Source organism: Tachypleus tridentatus, chromosome 8 (assembly GCF_004210375.1).
Source record: "Tachypleus tridentatus isolate NWPU-2018 chromosome 8, ASM421037v1, whole genome shotgun sequence".
In the NCBI taxonomy this organism is placed as follows: domain Eukaryota; kingdom Metazoa; phylum Arthropoda; class Merostomata; order Xiphosura; family Limulidae; genus Tachypleus; species Tachypleus tridentatus.
Window position 1 is genome coordinate 69,808,638 of NC_134832.1, and position 16,810 is coordinate 69,825,447.

Here is a 16,810-nt window from a genome sequence, read left to right on the forward strand (position 1 = left end):
GTATTTGTTAAGGCTGTTCATAAAGTGTATTTGCTACGGGTGTTTTTAAATTTTTGTTATCATATCCTAACACATAGCCTGAAGAAGAATAAAAAAAAATTTCCTTCAATTAAAAACAACCTAAAACTAAAGATAATAACTACGTTTTTCTTACCTTCTCACCAGTATCGACCACATGCCTTTTATCAGCATGATGAGCGTGTATAAACGGAAGGAATGCTTCCCACGTACATCTGAAGCAAACGGAGAAGAACCAAAATCCGAAAACGAGAAGTATTGCAGAGAATATAAAGGAGTCGTTCAACACAGGTAACGTACAAATATTGGAGCGCAACAAATAAATAAATCTTTATTCCATACTTTATTTAAACTTATGAAATCTTGATTATTAAATATTAAAAGTGAAGACGACAATGCAAATGTTTTTTATCATTTTAAAATCTCATTTGCTTTATTTTAATCTTTTCTAATAATATATACTTTAGCGATTTTCTCAGCGCAGTGTGTAATTACTGTTGCGCTTGTCACATCCATTTGTCATGCCATTGTTTACTGTTCGGTTGTCGCGTAGAAATATCTAGCCTGAAGTGTAACTTGCATCACGTTCGCTTTCGCACCAACAGAATAATTAGTGAAAAAAGATAATTTTGTACAATTATATTTTGTTGTTCAGGGCTCCAGGTTTTCTCATCTGTAAATGTTCTGTAGTTATAGGAGGCACCGAAAGCACATTTTCTTCTGCTAATCTTTAAAGGCACCTGGCTCATAATTGATGGGATTACAAACGTCTCCAAGTATTCTACCTCATGTTTTGCGCGAATAGAAAATGTCCATTAGATTGGTGATGAGAAATCGAAGTGCACATATACGCTACAGCAGTTGTGGCCGAGTGGTTAAGGCGATGGACTTGAAATCCATTGGGTTATTCCCGCGTAGGTTCGAATCCTACCAACTGCGAGTGATATCATTTTTAATACCAACGGAGAAATCGAATCGTTCGGACGAAAGGTAACTTTGGAAACATCCGACTACTTTTGGGAAGTGAAATCCTTTTCGACTTATTTCGATCAATACTTCTGAAGGCATCCCTAAAGCACTGAAATATATTACGAGAGAGTGTACTTGGGACGTGTTATGGATAACTAGAAATATAAAATTTATATTAAAACTTTTAATTGTTGTTTCTTACGAACTAACTTTTAGAGAAAGGATCTCTGAGCATTCTCGTAATATAAATAATCCTGCTCTTTACAAAATATTCGGTTCATACGTGGGAATTTTTATAAGGTGTTAGATTTACGTCACTACTTATGTCTTTTTTTAATTCATGAGCTGCTCTACTTATGTGTTCAAAAGTTTTCATTATTTCTATTGGAAAGAAAACATACTCATAGAATATTGGCGAAATTATTCACAAAGTGACCCTTCAAATAATGGCAAGAAAACACCGGAATCTGTAGAATTCAAACCTACGCGGGAAAACCCAATGGATTTCTAGTCCATCGCCTTAACCACTCGGCCACGACCGCTCGTGTTTTTTCTACTTTAATGATTGTTAGTTTTCAAAGGAAAAATAATCAAAAAATGTATGCTTCTTGAAGATCTATAGTGTTTCCTTACATATTAATAGTAACGTGATGTAATTTATCGTTTAGCTCAGAACTGTGTCAAAACAATTCACGTTTTTTGAACTTTTCTCTCATTTTCTTCAGGAGCTGTCACACCATTAAAGTATTACGCTTTCTCATCGGCCACTAAACTAAAACTACAGAGTATAGTGAACGTGCATAACGAATGAGTAGCGTGTATAATTGGTAAACCGTGGTGTCTGTCTTGGTGTTCGCCCACTTCATCGGGATTCGATCTATGTTTTGGATTAGTGACTGTCAGGTTCAGCATTCGCCTTTTCTTCCCTCTCAAGAATTGTTAGTTTGTTTCTCCTGTTAAAATCCTCGACAGTGAGCATTGTTGAGTTACCTTTCCTTTCGCTTTGTCCATTGTTCGCAGTTATAATTAACATTCCACTTTCGTGCCTCGTCCAAATGGTGGGGCAGTATTAACTCGTATATTTTCACGAACTTCCTTAGTGCTAGATCTCACTATTTGTCCATGTTCTTCATGCAGTTTTATTTTAAAGGGCGGAGAAAGAAAATAAATTCACGGCCCTCATCCTGAAGAGATCAAATTGATCCACATCTGTTCTGTGAACCTCGTCACAGTTTGCGGTCTCGAATATAGCTTCTAATAAAAGTTCCATTTCCGAAGGAAATCGCGTTTCCTCCGATAGAAATCTCAGCAGTCCTTATTACAGAATGTTCATCCGCGAATATGCTCTACTTTTTCGTCATTAGATCCCACGTTATCATTTTACAAACGGCGTGATTTGGTCGCAAATATTTCGAAATGCCGCACGTCACGACTGAACCACATGGACGAACACGCTCGTCCTTTCATCTATCCAGGCATTACAATGTCACTTTTCCATTAATGGAGCCCAAGAGATTGCGATAGTGACCACGCGTCTTCACTCGTGTCTGGTATTTCAAAATAAGGGACGGCAGACTAAGATAGCCCTAGACTAGAGTAACACAGGAAAAACATTTCACACTCACAATTTGTAACAAATTTACCGGCTAAAATGGCCTCTGAAACAAATCTCGTTTTTTCACTGTGGATCTTCGCTTCATATTTACGTTATCGTAACATTAAAATCATTTCTAAATTCAAACCTTAATTTCCATGTCTCGTGTATTAAATTCATAATGAGTTTCAATTAATAATAATGATCAGTTTTGTTTGGTTTTATCTTCACAATTTAATATGTTTTGAATAAGCTTTTAGCTCACTCACTGTTCGAAACTTACTTGACTCTCTAAGAATTAGTATGGTCAAAGAATGATTATCATCAAAGTTATTATACTTCTGTATAATTCGTTGTGCCTCCGTACTGTCGAAAGGAAACATGATGTGTTCGTATTTGTTAAGGCTGTTCATAAAGTGTATTTGCTACGGGTGTTTTAAATTTTGTTATCATATCCTAACACATAGCCTGAAGAAGAATAAAAAAAATTTTCCTTCAATTAAAACAACCTAAAACTAAAGATAATAACTACGTTTTTCTTACCTTCTCACCAGTATCGACCACATGCCTTTTATCAGCATGATGAGCGTGTATAAACGGAAGGAATGCTTCCCACGTACATCTGAAGCAAACGGAGAAGAACCAAAATCCGAAAACGAGAAGTATTGCAGAGAATATAAAGGAGTCGTTCAACACAGGTAACGTACAAATATTGGAGCGCAACAAATAAATAAATCTTTATTCCATACTTTATTTAAACTTATGAAATCTTGATTATTAAATATTAAAAGTGAAGACGACAATGCAAATGTTTTTATCATTTTAAAATCTCATTTGCTTTATTTTAATCTTTTTTCTAATAATATATACTTTAGCGATTTTCTCAGCGCAGTGTGTAATTACTGTTGCGCTTGTCACATCCATTTGTCATGCCATTGTTTACTGTTCGGTTGTCGCGTAGAAATATCTAGCCTGAAGTGTAACTTGCATCACGTTCGCTTTCGCACCAACAGAATAATTAGTGAAAAAAGATAATTTTGTACAATTATATTTTGTTGTTCAGGGCTCCAGGTTTTCTCATCTGTAAATGTTCTGTAGTTATAGGAGGCACCGAAAGCACATTTTCTTCTGCTAATCTTTAAAGGCACCTGGCTCATAATTGATGGGATTACAAACGTCTCCAAGTATTCTACCTCATGTTTTGCGCGAATAGAAAATGTCCATTAGATTGGTGATGAGAAATCGAAGTGCACATATACGCTACAGCAGTTGTGGCCGAGTGGTTAAGGCGATGGACTTGAAATCCATTGGGTTATTCCCGCGTAGGTTCGAATCCTACCAACTGCGAGTGATATCATTTTTAATACCAACGGAGAAATCGAATCGTTCGGACGAAAGGTAACTTTGGAAACATCCGACTACTTTTGGGAAGTGAAATCCTTTTCGACTTATTTCGATCAATACTTCTGAAGGCATCCCTAAAGCACTGAAATATATTACGAGAGAGTGTACTTGGGACGTGTTATGGATAACTAGAAATATAAAATTTATATTAAAACTTTTAATTGTTGTTTCTTACGAACTAACTTTTAGAGAAAGGATCTCTGAGCATTCTCGTAATATAAATAATCCTGCTCTTTACAAAATATTCGGTTCATACGTGGGAATTTTTATAAGGTGTTAGATTTACGTCACTACTTATGTCTTTTTTAATTCATGAGCTGCTCTACTTATGTGTTCAAAAGTTTTCATTATTTCTATTGGAAAGAAAACATACTCATAGAATATTGGCGAAATTATTCACAAAGTGACCCTTCCAAATAATGGCAAGAAAACACCGGAATCTGTAGAATTCAAACCTACGCGGGAAAAACCCAATGGATTTCTAGTCCATCGCCTTAACCACTCGGCCACGACCGCTCGTGTTTTTTTCTACTTTAATGATTGTTAGTTTTCAAAGGAAAAATAATCAAAAAATGTATGCTTCTTGAAGATCTATAGTGTTTCCTTACATATTAATAGTAACGTGATGTAATTTATCGTTTAGCTCAGAACTGTGTCAAAACAATTCACGTTTTTTGAACTTTTCTCTCATTTTCTTCAGGAGCTGTCACACCATTAAAGTATTACGCTTTCTCATCGGCCACTAAACTAAAACTACAGAGTATAGTGAACGTGCATAACGAATGAGTAGCGTGTATAATTGGTAAACCGTGGTGTCTGTCTTGGTGTTCGCCCACTTCATCGGGATTCGATCTATGTTTTGGATTAGTGACTGTCAGGTTCAGCATTCGCCTTTTCTTCCCTCTCAAGAATTGTTAGTTTGTTTCCCCTGTTAAAATCCTCGACAGTGAGCATTGTTGAGTTACCTTTCCTTTCGCTTTGTCCATTGTTCGCAGTTATAATTAACATTCCACTTTCGTGCCTCGTCCAAATGGTGGGGCAGTATTAACTCGTATATTTTCACGAACTTCCTTAGTGCTAGATCTCACTATTTGTCCATGTTCTTCATGCAGTTTTATTTTAAAGGGCGGAGAAAGAAAATAAATTCACGGCCCTCATCCTGAAGAGATCAAATTGATCCACATCTGTTCTGTGAACCTCGTCACAGTTTGCGGTCTCGAATATAGCTTCTAATAAAAGTTCCATTTCCGAAGGAAATCGCGTTTCCTCCGATAGAAATCTCAGCAGTCCTTATTACAGAATGTTCATCCGCGAATATGCTCTACTTTTTCGTCATTAGATCCCACGTTATCATTTTTACAAACGGCGTGATTTGGTCGCAAATATTTCGAAATGCCGCACGTCACGACTGAACCACATGGACGAACACGCTCGTCCTTTCATCTATCCAGGCATTACAATGTCACTTTTCCATTAATGGAGCCCAAGAGATTGCGATAGTGACCACGCGTCTTCACTCGTGTCTGGTATTTCAAAATAAGGGACGGCAGACTAAGATAGCCCTAGACTAGAGTAACACAGGAAAAACATTTCACACTCACAATTTGTAACAAATTTACCGGCTAAAAATGGCCTCTGAAACAAATCTCGTTTTTTCACTGTGGATCTTCGCTTCATATTTACGTTATCGTAACATTAAAATCATTTCTAAATTCAAACCTTAATTTCCATGTCTCGTGTATTAAATTCATAATGAGTTTCAATTAATAATAATGATCAGTTTTGTTTGGTTTTATCTTCACAATTTAATATGTTTTGAATAAGCTTTTAGCTCACTCACTGTTCGAAACTTACTTGACTCTCTAAGAATTAGTATGGTCAAAGAATGATTATCATCAAAGTTATTATACTTCTGTATAATTCGTTGTGCCTCCGTACTGTCGAAAGGAAACATGATGTGTTCGTATTTGTTAAGGCTGTTCATAAAGTGTATTTGCTACGGGTGTTTTTAAATTTTTGTTATCATATCCTAACACATAGCCTGAAGAAGAATAAAAAAAATTTTCCTTCAATTAAAACAACCTAAAACTAAAGATAATAACTACGTTTTTCTTACCTTCTCACCAGTATCGACCACATGCCTTTTATCAGCATGATGAGCGTGTATAAACGGAAGGAATGCTTCCCACGTACATCTGAAGCAAACGGAGAAGAACCAAAATCCGAAAACGAGAAGTATTGCAGAGAATATAAAGGAGTCGTTCAACACAGGTAACGTACAAATATTGGAGCGCAACAAATAAATAAATCTTTATTCCATACTTTATTTAAACTTATGAAATCTTGATTATTAAATATTAAAAGTGAAGACGACAATGCAAATGTTTTTTATCATTTTAAAATCTCATTTGCTTTATTTTAATCTTTTTTCTAATAATATATACTTTAGCGATTTTCTCAGCGCAGTGTGTAATTACTGTTGCGCTTGTCACATCCATTTGTCATGCCATTGTTTACTGTTCGGTTGTCGCGTAGAAATATCTAGCCTGAAGTGTAACTTGCATCACGTTCGCTTTCGCACCAACAGAATAATTAGTGAAAAAAGATAATTTTGTACAATTATATTTTGTTGTTCAGGGCTCCAGGTTTTCTCATCTGTAAATGTTCTGTAGTTATAGGAGGCACCGAAAGCACATTTTCTTCTGCTAATCTTTAAAGGCACCTGGCTCATAATTGATGGGATTACAAACGTCTCCAAGTATTCTACCTCATGTTTTGCGCGAATAGAAAATGTCCATTAGATTGGTGATGAGAAATCGAAGTGCACATATACGCTACAGCAGTTGTGGCCGAGTGGTTAAGGCGATGGACTTGAAATCCATTGGGTTATTCCCGCGTAGGTTCGAATCCTACCAACTGCGAGTGATATCATTTTTAATACCAACGGAGAAATCGAATCGTTCGGACGAAAGGTAACTTTGGAAACATCCGACTACTTTTGGGAAGTGAAATCCTTTTCGACTTATTTCGATCAATACTTCTGAAGGCATCCCTAAAGCACTGAAATATATTACGAGAGAGTGTACTTGGGACGTGTTATGGATAACTAGAAATATAAAATTTATATTAAAACTTTTAATTGTTGTTTCTTACGAACTAACTTTTAGAGAAAGGATCTCTGAGCATTCTCGTAATATAAATAATCCTGCTCTTTACAAAATATTCGGTTCATACGTGGGAATTTTTTAAGGTGTTAGATTTACGTCACTACTTATGTCTTTTTTAATTCATGAGCTGCTCTACTTATGTGTTCAAAAGTTTTCATTATTTCTATTGGAAAGAAAACATACTCATAGAATATTGGCGAAATTATTCACAAAGTGACCCTTCCAAATAATGGCAAGAAAACACCGGAATCTGTAGAATTCAAACCTACGCGGGAAAAACCCAATGGATTTCTAGTCCATCGCCTTAACCACTCGGCCACGACCGCTCGTGTTTTTTTCTACTTTAATGATTGTTAGTTTTCAAAGGAAAAATAATCAAAAATGTATGCTTCTTGAAGATCTATAGTGTTTCCTTACATATTAATAGTAACGTGATGTAATTTATCGTTTAGCTCAGAACTGTGTCAAAACAATTCACGTTTTTGAACTTTTCTCTCATTTTCTTCAGGAGCTGTCACACCATTAAAGTATTACGCTTTCTCATCGGCCACTAAACTAAAACTACAGAGTATAGTGAACGTGCATAACGAATGAGTAGCGTGTATAATTGGTAAACCGTGGTGTCTGTCTTGGTGTTCGCCCACTTCATCGGGATTCGATCTATGTTTTGGATTAGTGACTGTCAGGTTCAGCATTCGCCTTTTCTTCCCTCTCAAGAATTGTTAGTTTGTTTCCCCTGTTAAAATCCTCGACAGTGAGCATTGTTGAGTTACCTTTCCTTTCGCTTTGTCCATTGTTCGCAGTTATAATTAACATTCCACTTTCGTGCCTCGTCCAAATGGTGGGGCAGTATTAACTCGTATATTTTCACGAACTTCCTTAGTGCTAGATCTCACTATTTGTCCATGTTCTTCATGCAGTTTTATTTTAAAGGGCGGAGAAAGAAAATAAATTCACGGCCCTCATCCTGAAGAGATCAAATTGATCCACATCTGTTCTGTGAACCTCGTCACAGTTTGCGGTCTCGAATATAGCTTCTAATAAAAGTTCCATTTCCGAAGGAAATCGCGTTTCCTCCGATAGAAATCTCAGCAGTCCTTATTACAGAATGTTCATCCGCGAATATGCTCTACTTTTTCGTCATTAGATCCCACGTTATCATTTTTTTACAAACGGCGTGATTTGGTCGCAAATATTTCGAAATGCCGCACGTCACGACTGAACCACATGGACGAACACGCTCGTCCTTTCATCTATCCAGGCATTACAATGTCACTTTTCCATTAATGGAGCCCAAGAGATTGCGATAGTGACCACGCGTCTTCACTCGTGTCTGGTATTTCAAAATAAGGGACGGCAGACTAAGATAGCCCTAGACTAGAGTAACACAGGAAAAACATTTCACACTCACAATTTGTAACAAATTTACCGGCTAAAAATGGCCTCTGAAACAAATCTCGTTTTTTTCACTGTGGATCTTCGCTTCATATTTACGTTATCGTAACATTAAAATCATTTCTAAATTCAAACCTTAATTTCCATGTCTCGTGTATTAAATTCATAATGAGTTTCAATTAATAATAATGATCAGTTTTGTTTGGTTTTATCTTCACAATTTAATATGTTTTGAATAAGCTTTTAGCTCACTCACTGTTCGAAACTTACTTGACTCTCTAAGAATTAGTATGGTCAAAGAATGATTATCATCAAAGTTATTATACTTCTGTATAATTCGTTGTGCCTCCGTACTGTCGAAAGGAAACATGATGTGTTCGTATTTGTTAAGGCTGTTCATAAAGTGTATTTGCTACGGGTGTTTTTAAATTTTTGTTATCATATCCTAACACATAGCCTGAAGAAGAATAAAAAAAAAATTTCCTTCAATTAAAAACAACCTAAAACTAAAGATAATAACTACGTTTTTCTTACCTTCTCACCAGTATCGACCACATGCCTTTTATCAGCATGATGAGCGTGTATAAACGGAAGGAATGCTTCCCACGTACATCTGAAGCAAACGGAGAAGAACCAAAATCCGAAAACGAGAAGTATTGCAGAGAATATAAAGGAGTCGTTCAACACAGGTAACGTACAAATATTGGAGCGCAACAAATAAATAAATCTTTATTCCATACTTTATTTAAACTTATGAAATCTTGATTATTAAATATTAAAAGTGAAGACGATAATGCAAATGTTTTTATCATTTTAAAATCTCATTTGCTTTATTTTAATCTTTTTTCTAATAATATATACTTTAGCGATTTTCTCAGCGTAGTGTCTAATTACTGTTGCGCTTGTCACATCTATTTGTCATACCATTGATTACTGTTCGGTTGTCGCGTAGAAATATCTAGCCTCAGGTGTGACGTTTGCTTTCGCATCAACAGAAGAATTAGTGAAAAAAGAAATTATTTAAAAGGTTTTAATTTCAAATAATGAGAAGAAAACAGTGGAATCTGTAGAATTCAAACCTACGCTGGAGAAACCCAATGGATTTCTAGTCCATCGTTTTATCCACTCGGCCACAACCTTTCGTATTTTTTCTCTTCAATGAATGTTAGTTTTCTAGGGAAAAATGATCAAAAAACGTATGCTTGTTGATGATCTTTTGTGTTTCCTTACATTCTGATAGAATCGTGATGTAACTTATCGTTTAGCTCACAACTGTGTGAGAATGTTTTCGTTGTGGGGGAATGCTGAGGTAAACTCTTGAGGGGCTTCCCAAAATGCCATCAATATGAAGTATAGATCGTAATTTATAAAAATGTAAATACCAATTTATATTTCAGAAATATTTTTGTGCTATTTTGAACTGCATTTTCAATGCAGTTGTCATTGGAAACTCATACTCTGATTAATAATTTATTGTTACAAATTAGAAATAATCTGTTTATGAAAATATGCGTACACGTAAAATAGGAAGCTCACCTAAATTCCACCCAAGGTAACACATAATAATAAAGAAAATGAAGATTAGCTGAGATTGAACATTTGATATAGCATTAAGAGTAAAGCTACAAATCAAAAGAAATATAACATAAAGACATAGTTTACATAGCAGAAACGAATTATCTCATGTGAGTTAATACACTCTGAGGAAAAGTAGGACCATTATCATGCTAACTATCGTTCATCATGTTGTGTTTATAGTCAATATTACTTCAAAACAATGCGCTTGTTCTTGTGATTGGCAGCAAATTTTGGATGGCTGATACACAATGCAAAATGATCTCACAGAGGACACATCACCGGCTAAATGCTTCATAGTTTTGACCTGTACACAATACACTTATACATGCATGCTATGTTTTACTTTTCAATAAAAATAATAAAATTAACGGGTAAATACCTGTGAAACTTTTGGTTTTTTAAGTAAAATCCCTGATAATCTGTTGTAACTTGAAATCAACGTGGTTGTCTAATATTCGTCAAAGCTCACGATAGAATGGCATTACACAGGGAGCTGCAATACAGCGCATGAGTTTCAGTGCATTCAGTACGTTGCTATGGGACGCATGACACATACTTCCGTCCTAATGAAGACTTTGAGTTCTACAGATATATGTCTCTTTGATGTTAATTGTTAAGAAACAATGATGATTGTGTTTTCCATATTTTATGAATATATGTGGGTAACAATATTGGGGGGCTGAGGGGGTGCTTGTCTCATATTTGGGGGCTGATGCCATCCCAAGCCCCCCTTTGCGCCGCCACTGCGATCAAATAGTCAACAGTAAATTAAATCGTCATAATCATATCAGTTGGCTGCTAGATAGTTTATTATCATTACAATATATTAAGTTACCTAACATATCTAGTTATCCCTTGCCTCTAAAAATTGAGAACTTAAAACCTGTGAGTAGAGATCGTTAAAACAAAAAGTAAGAAAACAAGGCTGAATATACTGTAGACGTTATTTATTCAAACTTTGACACCACTGAATGTAATTTTAGATAACAACATGGATCCAAAATAAAGTTTATAGTTTGAATGAATAATGTTTTCGCTATCTCCAGCCTTGTTTCTTTATAATTTTTCAGATCCTTATTTACAGCTTTTCACATTCCCACTTTTTTATTTTTGTAATACCTAATAACACTAAAACATATTAATTTGTAACATACACATCAATTCCATTCAATTAAAAAAAGCTATAAAAACTGTATGTGAATAAACGAAATCTTATTAAATATGAATTTTGTTTAAAGGTGAATTTTACAGAAAAAGAAAACTTTGCAGTCAAAAGAACTACTCATACCGATTAATTTTGCAGGTTCAAATTTTGTATAAAAATATGTGCTAATAAATGAAACATAGAACTTGGTGCAGAAAGAGCCCTTTTCTAGCAACAATCCGAACGTTTTAGTTTTTACGTTTGCCGCTAGGAAAAGAACTGTGACGTAATAGTTGCCAAACATACCGTCAGCGCCAGTGAGTTGAATGTAAATAAACATGGCCAGTGCATGTGGAGAAACAGAGGCGGAGTTTGTTTTGACTTTGTGTTCTGAACAGTGTCGAGTAGCGCCATATCAATTCGAACCTACTCTGAACGAACCTAGAACAGAGTAGCGGAACTGTGAGTGATACTAATAGCGCCCAAACCGGTTGCGAGTTGGTCATACCTCCAAGATAAGAATGATAAGCCAAAGTCATGACAACAAATATGGTCTGTATTATTTCACGTGCAACTTTAAGCATCTCGAAACCTGTGTGGTGTTTATAAATTATTGGTATCACAGACTGGGTTTTATTTGTTTATACTTTGCCGACTATGGTAACTAATACTCGGCCCTTCCAAAATCATTGTACCGGATATTTATGAGTCCTAACAAAATGAATTTCAATTATACGTCATAATTCTGTCTAGAAAATCAAACTATATGTAGTAGACTGAATAGTTAATTTAATATTTACCATAAATGTATAATTTATATGACATATTCCGTATGTTTTTGCAAGGTGTAGGTGTGGTTTATGCGAACAGATGCCAACCAGGAGAGAGTGCGTTTGTTGTTGCTCATACGACAAGGTGTCAAACCGATTAAAAGTATGTAATCCGAAAAAAGCACCGATAGATTTACATAAAACACCAGCACTGAAAGGAACAAATTGGTCGGCACGCAACGAATCTTGTTTGGCAACTATTACGTCATAATTGTAAAACATCACGGAAACAGCCAAACGACCGAGAGGAACTTGAGTTCGAGGACCCGCATATTTTGTTTCTTTTTTACTCAAAAACTAAAGTGTTTAACAATATGGCAACTCTACAGGAATTATACCTAACCAAAGTACACTTTCTAAGGCAATTATTAAATTTGTTGAAAATTCACCTTTAAGATTTCAGGGAAAAGAAGGTCTCAAAACGCTTTTGTTTTGACTACATTTATTTCTTTATATTTAATTGATTAGGGTTTAGTTTAATCCACTGAAAGTCGATTTTTTTACGAGAAAAATAGTAATGATGAAATGACTTCTTCTTATATTGCTGTGAATAAATACTTTATATCTTAATTTGGTGTTGCAAAGTCCTACCCATGAAGAACAGTTTCACGTGTATTCTTTACATACATTAATTTTTCTTTAATTGAGAGTATTTATATAAATACCCTTTCAATGCCATCGAAACAGCTTAAATCTGATATAGGTTTGTTAGTCTAATGTTAGGTAGTGTTCTTAAATGGTGAGAGGTACTTAGGGCTTTCCCCAGTATATGTGCAGCAACGATCTAATTCACAGGTTATTTTATGTTAACCTTTAAGCGAATTATGGAGGAATCTATTGGAAACAGTTTGTATATTTGTATATGGATAAATTTTGATGAAGTATACCTGGCTGCTTTGTACGTGATAGTGAGTCATGAATTTTATACTGTTTATAGTTTAGTTATGTGTTTTGGTACTGTGTTTATCCATGCTGGGCATGCATATTCAGTTACTGAGCGTATGCATGTTTTATACATTTTAATTAAGTTGTCAGTTGAAGTTTCATTATTTTTGCTCATTAAACCCTTGGCATAATTTATACATTGTCTAACTTCGATTAAAATATTATTTAGGTGTTTAACTCATGTTAATATAGAAGCGTAGGTTAATCCTATGAATTTGTTTGATACTGTAACCTTGAGAAGTTTTCCATATATTAAAGCAACTATGTATATATAGTTGCTTTAATTACTTGTTTGACTTTTATTTCCGTTATGTTTTTGTCATGTGACATGTTAGATGATTTTCGTTTGTGTTATCATTTGTTTTATCATCGTATATATTAGCAGAGAATCCTGAAGTGCAAAGATTTATGTACTTCTTCACTCTATTAAAGAAATATGTATTTGTGTTTCGTTGGTGGTATGTCTGAAACATGTGTTGAATATGTTCTTTAAATGTTTTAGCCTTTTCAAAATTTGTGTGCGAAAATGTTGTGTTTCTAGATATGAGTTATTTTGGTTTGTGTTTCCTGCACTTGTGAATCGTTTTAAGTGTGTCCAGAATTGTTTGGAATCAGTTGTTTCATTTAATTATGAGCAGAATTTATCCCAACTTCTTAGTTTTAGTTCTTGGACTTTGTTTTTGATTTTGTTTCTGAGTGTATTTATTTGTGTTTTAACTGTGGGTTCTCTATTTTGCATGTATTGTCCAATTAGCTTTGTCTTTCTTTTGTCGTTGTTATGTGTGTGGTTTCCATGTATATGTAACTTTTGTTTAGGTATGTTTGTATATTACCATGTTGGCTCGTTTATAAGGCGTTGTTTCAAATTAATAATTCGGCTGTTAACTTCAAAATCGCTTTATAAGACAATCACAAGCCCCTTCCCCCAACTCTAGCTTGTCGCATTTCTAGATGTACATATTAGATCAGTCTACACATGCGCACCAGTGTTCGCTTAAGGTCAGCGCTAATTCTTGCAAGTAATCCACCTGCAGACTGTTAAAATGTACTATTGATTTTTGCTGTCCTAAAAAGATGACGTTATAAAGCTGAATTTTATCAAGCTTAATTTGCATTCTTTTCAGTTTGATTTTCTGTAACTGAGTTATCGGTTGATACTGAGTTATTAATGTAGGAAGATGATAGGAAGTTGATCGCTATTAACATCTTATTATACTAAAAAAGCTAGTAAATTTGTGATTCATATTAAATGCGCACAAATAAAAATCCAGTATGTCACTGGTAGTGTATGAGTTTTGGTGTCATCGTTTACTGTCCCTTGCTGGGTCAACGGTAAGTCTTCGGATTTGCAACGCTAAAATCAGGGGTTCAATTCCCTTGATTTGACACAGCAGATGGCCCGATGTGGCTTTGCTATAAAACACGCACACAGGTCGTTTAATAGAACAATATTTGAATTATATATGAATTGTAATAATATTCTGCCATTTGTATTAGTTGTTCTACACCTAAATCACCGATGTCTAGGTTTCCTATGAAAATTGGGTGTATGAATGGATGTTGTTTCATAGGTTAACATCTGTATTTTTTGATGGTGTGCTGTAAATGCCTGTTACCGACATTATCAATATAATTATATATTCGTATGTAGTATTTATTAACACCTCCTTTACAGAGATCAGATTTATATAATAAATGTATACCTATGTTTTGGTCGTTTCTATTCATGTTTTTCTTATAACTGTATAATCGTACATTATAAATCTATTATTTGTATAGAAACATGTTTTGCTTATGACTAATTTATCGTGTTTCTTGGAAGTGAGTGCGCCATAGATGTTGATATGCAGGACGGTGAATTTATGAAAATAAGTGATGGATGTAATTATCTGAGGTAGATGTGGTGTGATGTTTTGTTGTGCATTTTTGTTCGTATCTGCTGTTGTTTTTGTATTGTATTTAAGATAATTTGTTTGGGAGTTTGTGATTACATTGTTACGTTAATATTTGTATTTTCTTCGAATGGTGTCTTAAGATGCTGTGACTTTGGTGGTAGTGGTGCCTTTGAGTGGTAGTGTTGGTATTTGTCCATTTACTTACTCCATGGTTGTTTTTTATCTTAAATGTGCGTTGTTTTTGTTTGTATTTCTCACAACCTCTGTAGCTTGTGTGATTTTCTCCACAGTTGCAGCAATTCGGATTTCATGTTGTTTTCAGCAATATGCGTAGTGATATCCGTTACATCCGACATGTCTTGGTATGAATTGACATGCTGCTGACAGTGGTACGTATTGTACTTATTCATGTTCGGCACCGAATTTTTAGGTTGGTGAGGACCTGGCAGAATCAGTTATATTTTGACTCCCTCCCCCCACTGTATTTTTTTAACACCTCTTTTTGTTTGGATTTGCCCGCTGCTACAAATAACAACATACATATCTGAACAGACATGTTTATGCTGACTTAGATCGATTTGCTACTATTTAATTAACATTGTATTGTTTAAAATGATATGGGTTACGGGTACGTAGTGCAAAACAGCCAGAAAATATAAACAAAAAGCTGCACAAGGAATATCAAAAACAAATGTTTCTGTTATTAAGGAAGTCGGTGCCGCTTGCTTCTCACTGAAATGCATCTGTTGCTATAGATATGTGCATGCTAAAAATGATTAAGTTCCACGATGCTCTGTAATTAAACAGCAAAGTGTGCTAACCGCCAGAGGACGGAAATGTGACTAATGTGTCTGCATTGAAAGAAATTTCCTCTGTTGCGACATTTCAGTCATGTGAAGTGAAGAGTTGAACATGTTTACAAAATGTAAAATATTAATAGTTGAATAAGTCCTTCATTAGTAAAGTAAATCGCTGTTCCCAAACATGCTTCACAATAGCTGGATGAAATCCACCAACAGATTTCGTGTACTTGACAATTGTTTTATTGAAATAGAACCTTTTGTTTCTAATGAGACGCCAATTTTATGAAACAAAATGCCGAATTTTTTTGCAACAATGTGTAATTTCTTATCTTAAAAAATACAACCTATAATTACGAAATTACCTACCTAATTACATTCTCACTTGGAAACAAACTTTCAAGATGTCTTTAAAAAGTAATAAAAAATAAAAATATAGACTATTAAAAAATATTTCGGCGAGACATTTTTCTGTATCCTTTAAAGAACATGCACCATTGATACAACTAACGTATACTTTTGAATTATTCAGCAGACAAGTTTTTTAAGGAACAAAAAATAAGTTTGAAGTTCAGTCTGTTGTTCAGTTCATCATTGCAACTATTACTTCAAAATTTGGGACAGCTAGCACAGATGACACTCGCAGTGGCCCGGCATAACCCGCTAGTTAAGGCACTCGATTCATAATTGGAGGGTCGAGAGTTCGAATCCTCGTCGCACCAAAGATGCTTTTTCATCTGTGAGGGCGTTATAATGGGACGATCAATCCCACTATTTGTTGGTGAAAGAGTAGCCCAAGAGTTGACGGTGAGCGGTGATGACTAGTTGCCTTCCCTCTAATCTTCACTACTAAATTATGGACGGCTAGCCAGACAGCCCTCGTGTAGCTTTACGCGAAATCCAAAACAAATGAACAAAACTACTGTATCATTAGAAAAAACCAAAAACCTTCAAGAAGTAAGTAAAGCATTAAAGTAATAAAACATTGCCCAAGATATTATGCATTTAAAATTATAACATCATGTTTGGCTATTTTTCAACACCGTGTTTAAATTTCTTTACCCATCAAAA

General features: G+C 35.0%; 3 non-coding genes across 3 annotated transcripts; all 3 read left to right on the top strand.

Annotated features, from left to right (window-relative positions):
- Positions 1-875: 875 nt before the first annotated feature.
- Positions 876-957, top strand: TRNAS-UGA (transfer RNA serine (anticodon UGA)). Its single transcript has one exon. It is a non-coding gene; the product is annotated as a tRNA-Ser (tRNA).
- A 2,889-nt stretch (positions 958-3,846) lies between these two features.
- Positions 3,847-3,928, top strand: TRNAS-UGA (transfer RNA serine (anticodon UGA)). Its single transcript has one exon. It is a non-coding gene; the product is annotated as a tRNA-Ser (tRNA).
- A 2,896-nt stretch (positions 3,929-6,824) lies between these two features.
- On the top strand, positions 6,825-6,906 carry TRNAS-UGA (transfer RNA serine (anticodon UGA)). The gene has a single exon. It is a non-coding gene; the product is annotated as a tRNA-Ser (tRNA).
- The last annotated feature ends 9,904 nt before the right edge of the window (positions 6,907-16,810 follow it).